Raw genomic sequence first — 8,858 nt, forward strand, 5'->3', positions numbered from 1 at the left:
GCTCCTCATCAAGTTTTCATGAAACATTCCAGCTTTGAGGTCGGACCACCTGCACAAACAGGCAAGTTCAGGCAGAAGCTTTAAGATGTCATTGGCTGAAAGTCTGTGACAGTTGGAGCACTGATGGTGTATCTGCTGCAGGCTCAAACATGTGTGCTGCTCCTACTTCAACACACAACAGGTATGTGCAAAGGCGTAGCATGCGGTATCACACTTCAGTGCAGCAATTCACAATACAGGGTAAATATTTCACATCGAAATGTCAATAAACTCAAAGAAACATGAACACTAACTGAGACGTGAGAAATGACTAAAAACAGCTGTGAAGAAATTCAGGAAGAAAACCAAGAAAAGATACTAAAAATATACAAAAAGTCCAAAAACAACAGAGAAGAAATGCAGACTCTGCGGCATGTTTTTAAAGGTTTATCTAAAATGCCTGCAACAGTTTGGCCTGAACACAGCTGGTGAGTCACCCGACCACAGAAAAACATATAAACCTGAAAAAAAAACATTAAGAAAGAGATGCAAAGCCAGAACAACACGATACAAATTCAACAAAAGGAGATCGGAAATGGCTAAACGGGCGAAAATATCCCATAAGAGAAAAATAAGAAAAGAAACATGAATAAGCAAGAAAACCACAAAAACACAACGAGACAAAGAGCAGCAAAAAAGAAGGACAAAGTGAACAACACTGTTATCCCTTATGCAGCAAGTTTGTCAGACAAACCCAGGAGAGTCTTCTCCAAGCACAACATCACAGTGTACTTCAGATCCAGCCACACACTCAGACAAAAACTGGTTCATCCCAAAGACAAAACTCCTAAACACAAACTTAACAATGTGGTGTCTGCTGTACAGTGCAGCGAGGAATGCCCAGACGTCTGAGGAAGAAGAACCTGGACCAGGAACTGCTGCTGGCCTTCTACAGCTCCTCAGTGGAGAGCGTGCTCCTCCTGCATGGGTTTTGATACTCAGGGGCCATGACTGAGAACAGTAAGGCCGGGCAGAGGGTCATTAACACCACCTAAAAACTCAATGGCTGCCCTCTGCCACCCCTGAAGGCCATTGCCAGATCCTCCTGTCTCAGGTAAACCAGGGCCATCGCAGGTGACCCCTCGCACCTCGGCCGCCACTCGTTTGACCCGCTGCCCTCTGGACAGCACCGCAGATCAATCAGGTCCCACACTATCTGAGCCATGGTCTGAGTCACCCTCGTCACTCAGGCCACTCACACACTGACTCTGAACTCAGGTCTTTTTGCACTGCTTCCAAACACTTTGTTCTCCATTGTGTGCCTTTCTCTTGTTTTGTATGTATTCGTCTTGACTGTACATCTCTCTCCTTTTTGCAATTTATTCCTGATGTCTTTATTATTTATATTCTGCTTTTTACTCCTGCAGAGTTTGCCTGGGGCACGCATAATTGTGTTGTACATGTACAATAACAATAAAGGGCTATTCTATCCTATTCTATTCTATGATCAATGGTGGATCAACAACCATTTTAAGTGGCAACTCCCACCAGGCTTTAATATCTGGGACTCTCCACCATTTCATCTTAGAACTGAAGACGCTTCTCAGATGAAACGTCTTCAAGAAACTTAAGTTTCAGTCGCTTTCCTTTCCAAGTTCCTTAGGTTACTATGACCTGGATGCCTGAGAACCTACACAGACATACTCCTGGAAACAGGAACAATCAAAGCTCTGTGATAGCTCGCATTTCAATGTAGGGCTCTCCAGGAAGTGCAATGTGATTCATACATTCAAAGGCAAACTTGATTCAGCACCAGAAAAAAGCATGTTGAAAAAATCCATCCAAGTTTCATCTGTGTGACCAACAGTGAGCTCAAGAAAAGAAACCAAAGAAGGAGAAAAAGCCCAACAGTGAAGTCCAGGCTGTATTCATGTGTTAACAGTCTTCTGTAGTGTTTTTTTATAGCGCCGACTAACTGGTAACATCTCAACTCTTTCAAATGTAAAAACTCAAAGTCAGTCTGTGGGCCCCAGTTCTGTGTGGGAAGTATGAAAAACAAGAGGAGAACATCTCTCCTGCTTAATCTCCATGAATATCATCAGTAAAGTAGAAATCTGGTGGGCCTGGCCTGTGGGGGGTCTCGCTGCTCGTCTTATTGCTCTAGGCTTAGATGTGAAGCACAGACCAACACGTTCTCACTCCTAATGACGAGTTAGAGCACAGACGGGTCCCAGAACAGAGCCACGATGCCAAACCTAAAGAGTGACTCTTTTTTCTTTTAAACTGATGCAGCATGCTTTCATCCTCTTACATTGTAGCGCTGTACAAAAAGGAAACAGTTTTTCAGGCTAAAGGTCTGTTTCATCATGATGTTGTGACACAGAGGAGGAAGTGAGCTTTCTCCTACAGACATTGTGCTGTCAGAGCTAAAGCACCACCACAAAACTGCACCGACAGCTCCAAAAACCTCCATCTTCATCTGGGCTCTGTTGCTTTTGTAGATTTTGAGAAAGCAAATTGTAATTTGAACCACGGTTCATATCGTAGACATTCATGAAGGCTCAGCAGAACGTGCTCACCACACGCTAAAAAAAGAAATACAAACTTTTTGAACAGTGACGATTTCAAACTGCTGGATCAGCATTTTTGATTTGTGTTATGTGAACCTCCTTATATTTGTTACACAACAGGTTGTTACAGTGGGGCAAAAAAGTATTTAGTCAGCCACCGATTGTGCAAGTTCCCCCACTTAAAATGATGACAGAGGTCAGTAATTTGCACCAGAGGTACACTTCAACTGTGAGAGACAGAATGTGAAAAAAAAATCCATGAATCCACATGGTAGGATTTGTAAAGAATTTATTCGGCAGTTGATTTTTTTCTTTTGTTTTGGGGTCAAATTAAATTTGAATTTAAAATCTTAATACCTTTTTCATTTTCAGTTTGTTCATGTGAAATCTAACTTTTTTGTTTTTAAATGAAACTATTTTAAAGGCTTTTATTTTCATTTTCACTGATCGGGGACTTTGTAGCATTTTAATACTGTTTGTTTTACTTTTGGGTTCAGTATTTCTCTTTGTCTCTGTCGGATCTTTGGGTTCTTCTAATCCTGGGATGCTCTGCTACCTTCACCATGAGTACCTTTGCTTTTCCCCAGTTGTTTTGACTTTTTTCTGATTATTTATTTATATACTTAACTTGTAGTTGAGCATTCCCACTTATTGGAATAAACAGAGCCTTTTAAAGGAAGAAGGGGTCGAGACAGGAGGCACAGCTGCTTATTATAGTTTTATGCCAGTATCGGGAATGTCACAGCTGCAGCTTCCTGGTTGTAGAAAAGACAATCTACCCCTCTATCCGAACTTTTGTCCCTTAGCAATAAAAAAAGCGTGGCAGCTTTCACTCGAGTATAAACATGACCTCCAACCTCCTTCTTCAGCACATTTCCTGTCAGGTGTCGTTTCCTCCTGAATTCTTCCATGAGGTCTTTGAACCAAAGCACGAGCGACAGCTTAAATTCACAGAAAGTGACAGATGGGTTCAAAGGCTGCAAAGACTCCCAAAGACTGTTTGTCAGATGGAGAAGGACAACAAAATTCAAGCTTTCTATCATAAAAATACTTTTCAGGATATCAGGATTTACCAAAAAAAAAAACGTGTTGGATCTTCGTGTCCAACATGTTTTAACAACACAAATTAATTTCACTGCCACGTCTTTTCCCACATTATCTGATATCTATCTAGATCCCAGGTGTCAGCAGACCTGAACCCTCGCCTGCAATCAGCTTGTGGGTACATCCACCTGCCGTGTGCTTTGCCAAAGCGCCTGTTCTGTTCTCACGCTGATGTTGTAACACGTCGGCTCCCTTTGACTTCCTGAGTAAACAGTATGTAACATTAATCCGACGTCGTTCTCTGTCACAGCCTTCGTTTATGCAATCGCTTCATTCATCAGTCTCATGAAGGACTCTGGTTACTTCTGTCTTGTGCTGAATTTTTACTTTCAATTTACAGAAAATATCATTGAAAACATTAAGTTCTTTTAATTTTACATTTGGAAAAATGACAATTGAGAGTTAAATACACACAAAAGGACAGACAATCATTTCAAAATGAAGCAAACTGACAGAATAATCAGGGCTCTGCTCCAGGAAGCAGGTTCACAAACTCAAGTTTATTATATCCGAGATCGCCAAGTCAGTGTTTTTAGTTCTGTCAGAGTTAGTTTGACAATTAGCCATCATCAGAAGAGCATGACTCACCATGGCAACAGATAAGTAAAGGCCAGAACGTCCATTTTAATCCACTGGATTGAGGAATATGAATATGCTCGTGATACTAGGAGGGGAGAAATGATGAACTGCAAAAAGGTCGTCTTGTTTTTTTAATCGCACTCTGTTATTTCTGCCATTATGGAAACAATTAGTAAGATTTAGAAGATAAATCTGATTTCATCTTTAATCTAATCTCAGTCTTCACTGATACGGACACACCAGGCCAATGATAGTGACCGTTTCACACTGATGGAAGAAAGAAGCAGAATTTTTTTCAAGACTTAAGTAAAAGCAAACATGTTAAAATAAACATTGAACTATAGAGCTGTCTGTGTGTTGGACAGATAGATTTGACATATTTCAGTTTAATTTTAGACTGTGGACAAAATCAGCAGCTATGATACGGGGGTTTATCCGGAGTAATCTGGAAAATGAGTCACGCTAAACCGGATCCAGTGTGAATCCTTGATCCATCTGGGAACTGCCCTGTTACAGAGCCTCGGATTCCTTCAGGGGGATCTGGTTCTGGGTCCACCCACTGAGACTGATTTAGCTGATTTTCAGTAGAAAAATATTGAGGCTCAGAATGTAAACATTTAAAATGTTGTTTGACACCAATCTGAATTTCAACATGATATGTAATCAGATTACAATTAGACCGTCTGCAGCTGCATTTAAAGTGATCGTGTGCGCTTTGCTGTTACACCACATGTGAGCTGAAGTTCCTCGGCTGCCTCTGGCAGATATCACTGAGTGTTTGTCGCCCTCTGATGGACACTCAGAGGTGTTGGCTGGTGAGTCTGGACTGCAGAGTAATTATCAGCATTTCATTAAAGTACAAATGTACTCATTTACATTACTGCATTTAAAATGTTGTGAACTGAGCTGATGGAGTCATGTCAGTGTTTCTCCTCAGCATCCTGCAGCTTTAAGGCTACGTCCACACTAGCTCGGATAGATTTGAAAACTCCACGTCCACACTAGCATTTTCAGTCGTTTTCACAGAGTTGCGCATCCACATTCAAACCCTTACATTCCAGTCCTGTGCATGCGTGAAACACAAGACGATTCAACCTGCAACCTCAAAGGAAAACGCATTAGTGTGGACGTAGCCTCAGAAACTTTAGTCCAGAACAACAAGGACATCACACACAACGAGGACTTCTTCAAGCTTTGCTCACAAACTTTCTGTCCTTTTTCCTCCATCTGGGAAGTGTTTCAGGAATCTCAGACGGGGTAATTGAGACCACATGTGTGCACCACACTGATGTGTGACCCACACCTCCCTGTGAACATTATAATCGCCCGTCTGAGAATGCTTTCCACCTCTGCTTACATTCTATTAAATGTTTCAGAAAAGTGTGATTACGTCAACTTCTAATGATTCACTTGATTAGTTTCAGTGGGTCAGGACTGCAGCTGCCGTGTGTTGTATGACAAAAGCACCTTCAGGTATCTCTGTGCATGGAAGAGTTATGTAACCTATTAAAACATGTTGCCAGTAGCGCCCTCACAAGGCTAGTTATAGAAGTCAACTTAGGAGTTTTTCAGCCTCCTGCTGTCCCACACGCTTATATGTTGTTGTTGTTTTATTGTTAATTTATGATGTGATCTCCAGTGTTTTCCTGAAACTGGGGTCACCTGTTGTTCATGTATGACAATACTAATAAAGTTATAGTTCAGTGGTGTTCATAACACACACACATTGCGAATACAAACTGAGCTCTCTGTCTCACGGTTCCCTCTTCTCACTCTGCTGAAGTTCCAATGAAATGCAGACTAAAGAACTGGAGAGAGGCCTGAGAGCTGGAAGAAGCCGAACGTTTGTCATCTGGAAAACCTGGAACAGATGCAAATGAAGCCAGGCACCAATGAATAATTCATAATTCAAAAGAAATATCAACATATTGACAGCAGAACATGAATGCAATTCAATTCAGTTTTATTTACAGAGCACCAAATTCCAACAATCAGCTCAAATCAGTTTTTCCTTCCCACTGTCGCCAAAGTGCTGCTCATAGGGGGTCATATGATTGTTGGGCTTTTCTCTGTATCTATGAAGCGCTTTGAGGCGACTCTTGTTGTGATTTGGCGCTATATGAATATAATTGAATTGAATTAAATTGAACTGTTCTTGAGCTTCAGATTCACAATGAAATTTTATCGTGCGGTTTAAAACCAACTGTTAGTTTGATGAATATGACCTCGGTGCTCTCTTGCTGGCACCGTAGGGGCTTCTGTTATCACTATATTTACTGTATGTGGATTTTGATGATGCTCTAGCTCATTTTGTAGGAACCTGAAATTCACCTTAGCACAGTGATGTGCTGCCACAGGTCTTGATCACACAGCTGTTGGTATGTCAGTCAGCTACTGCAATTTTACAGAAATAATACTTTTTAATTCTTCAGACTGTCTCGTGTGAACCAAATGCCACTTCAGCTTCATAAAGCTTTATTGAACAACAAATGTAAACTGACCAATTCCACTTTGTACTCATCAAACTTTCCCTGATAGCATCTGTCCACAGTTCAACTTTGTAAAACAAGTCTACACATAATGAAATGTTTGTGCAGCATCCATAAAAAGATCATTACCTGTGTGGGTATTATGCTCTGACTGAGTGTTATCAGAGGAGAAGTAGAAAATTAAAATGACCAAATAAAACAAATCATTCCAACATCCCAGACTGATTTACTTCCTGTTTTATTTATAGAAAAGGCAAAGCTCCAAACAACTTAAACAGGACGTGTTGCAGCTGTCACACCTCTCACGTGGTGAAAAGCAGATGACCACTGAAGGTAGTCTGATGGTTTTTATGATGGAAAGTAAATCCGTTGGGCATCTTTCTTTAATATGATAACACTCTTGTGTCAGCAATGAGACGCAAAAACACCTGATCTCCAACCTCCAGAAGTAGTGAGGCAAAATTAGAGGAACTTCCAGCCCCAGATCGCAGGTGTTCATATGCAATGAAAATCTTCTTTCCACTCTTGTACAACACTCAAAGTGGTAGACTCCTCTCACTGGTGCAGTGAAAATACCTGTGGGACATTTGTTTTTGTTAAATGGAAAATCAGCTGTTAGAACATCTGGAACATCAGCCTGACATCAACATAGCTGAGAAGTGACATTAAATAGAGAAGAAGTAATATTAAAAATAATTGTCAATAAATAAACAAACAAACAAAAACATCACCATGAATAGTGTTCGTTTCTCATTTCTGTTCTGGAAATAATTTAACCTGAAGGAGGCTTCCTGTTGCTGCTACGTCCCTCACCTGGCATCATACTCTACCTTCATTGGCCTTCTGTAGGTCTTTGATCTGCTCTTTCACTTTCTCCATACTGTCCCCAGACATGTGCTGTATAAGCGTCACCTCCTAACTCGAGCTTTTTATAACATGGCACGGGCTGCGTGGAATCTGCTGGTCATGGGAAATGTGATGGCAGTGTAGACAGTGCAGATATGACTCAGGACACACAAGCCACAGAAGACACAAAGGTAAACAAGACAGAGCAAAAGAATGGAAATACAACAGGATTAATCCATCTGTTAACAAAAGCAGTCAGGGAAGTAAAGACATTGAATAATAAGCACCAGGAAAGCATAACACCATAACCAGAAGGTGAAATAACTATACAGAATAAATGACCAAAATACAAGATTATCAAAAATGCAAACTAGAAACTCCTAATCATCCCAAAACGCAAAACGCTACGTCCAACAACAAAGGGATACAATGAACCATAAATATGCTTCTGTAACTGTAAAAGTTTAAATGAATAAACTCGCATTCTGCTAAAGCTACCATGAGCGTTGGTATCCTCATCAGCCACCTCACACAGTGCAGAGCCACAGGATCACACCTACAGGTGCTGGTGAATGATTGAGGAAGCAGACTTCTTAGACTGCATTACTTAACAAACTGAAAAACTGAAAATGAGCATGTGAAGAACTGGTTGTTGAATAAAGTACAAATCTATTCAGACTGACACTGACTGATCCAAATATATAACATTTCCCACTTGGTCCCCAAACATTGTCAGGGTGTTTTGTTTACAATAAATATACAGTAAGGGAAACATGATTTGAACCCCTGATGATTTTGTAAGTCTGCCAGAAAAATAAATAAATGAACATGCTTCTTCTTGAGACAATACTTTATTGTGTTGGCCGTGTGTTTTGGATCATTGTCGTGCTTGAATACACACCCACGACCCATTTTCAATGCTCTGACTGAGGGAAGGAGGTTCTCACCCAAGATTTGACGATACATGGCCCCCATCAATTCCTCTTTGATGCAGTGCAGCTGTCCTGTCCCCTTGGCAGAAAAACACCCCAATGCATAATGTTTCCTTGTTGACGGTGGGGATGGTGTTCTTGCAGTCATAGGTAGCATTCCTCCTCCAAACACGGCGAGTTCAGACAGGCCTGTACATGTGCAGATGGACCTTGCAGGCACTGCGGGATTTCAGTCCTTCACGATGTAGCGTGTTACCAATTGTTTTCTTAGTGACTCTGGTCCCACTCTCAGAAAAACGATGGTTCTTAAATGGTTCTTCAGATGTCTTCATGGTTCTTTAAAGAACCATCATACGTCA

The sequence above is a fragment of the Haplochromis burtoni genome, unplaced genomic scaffold (genome assembly GCF_018398535.1).
Source record: "Haplochromis burtoni strain Fernald_Lab_line unplaced genomic scaffold, NCSU_Asbu1 Contig_759, whole genome shotgun sequence".
Lineage (NCBI taxonomy): Eukaryota > Metazoa > Chordata > Actinopteri > Cichliformes > Cichlidae > Haplochromis > Haplochromis burtoni.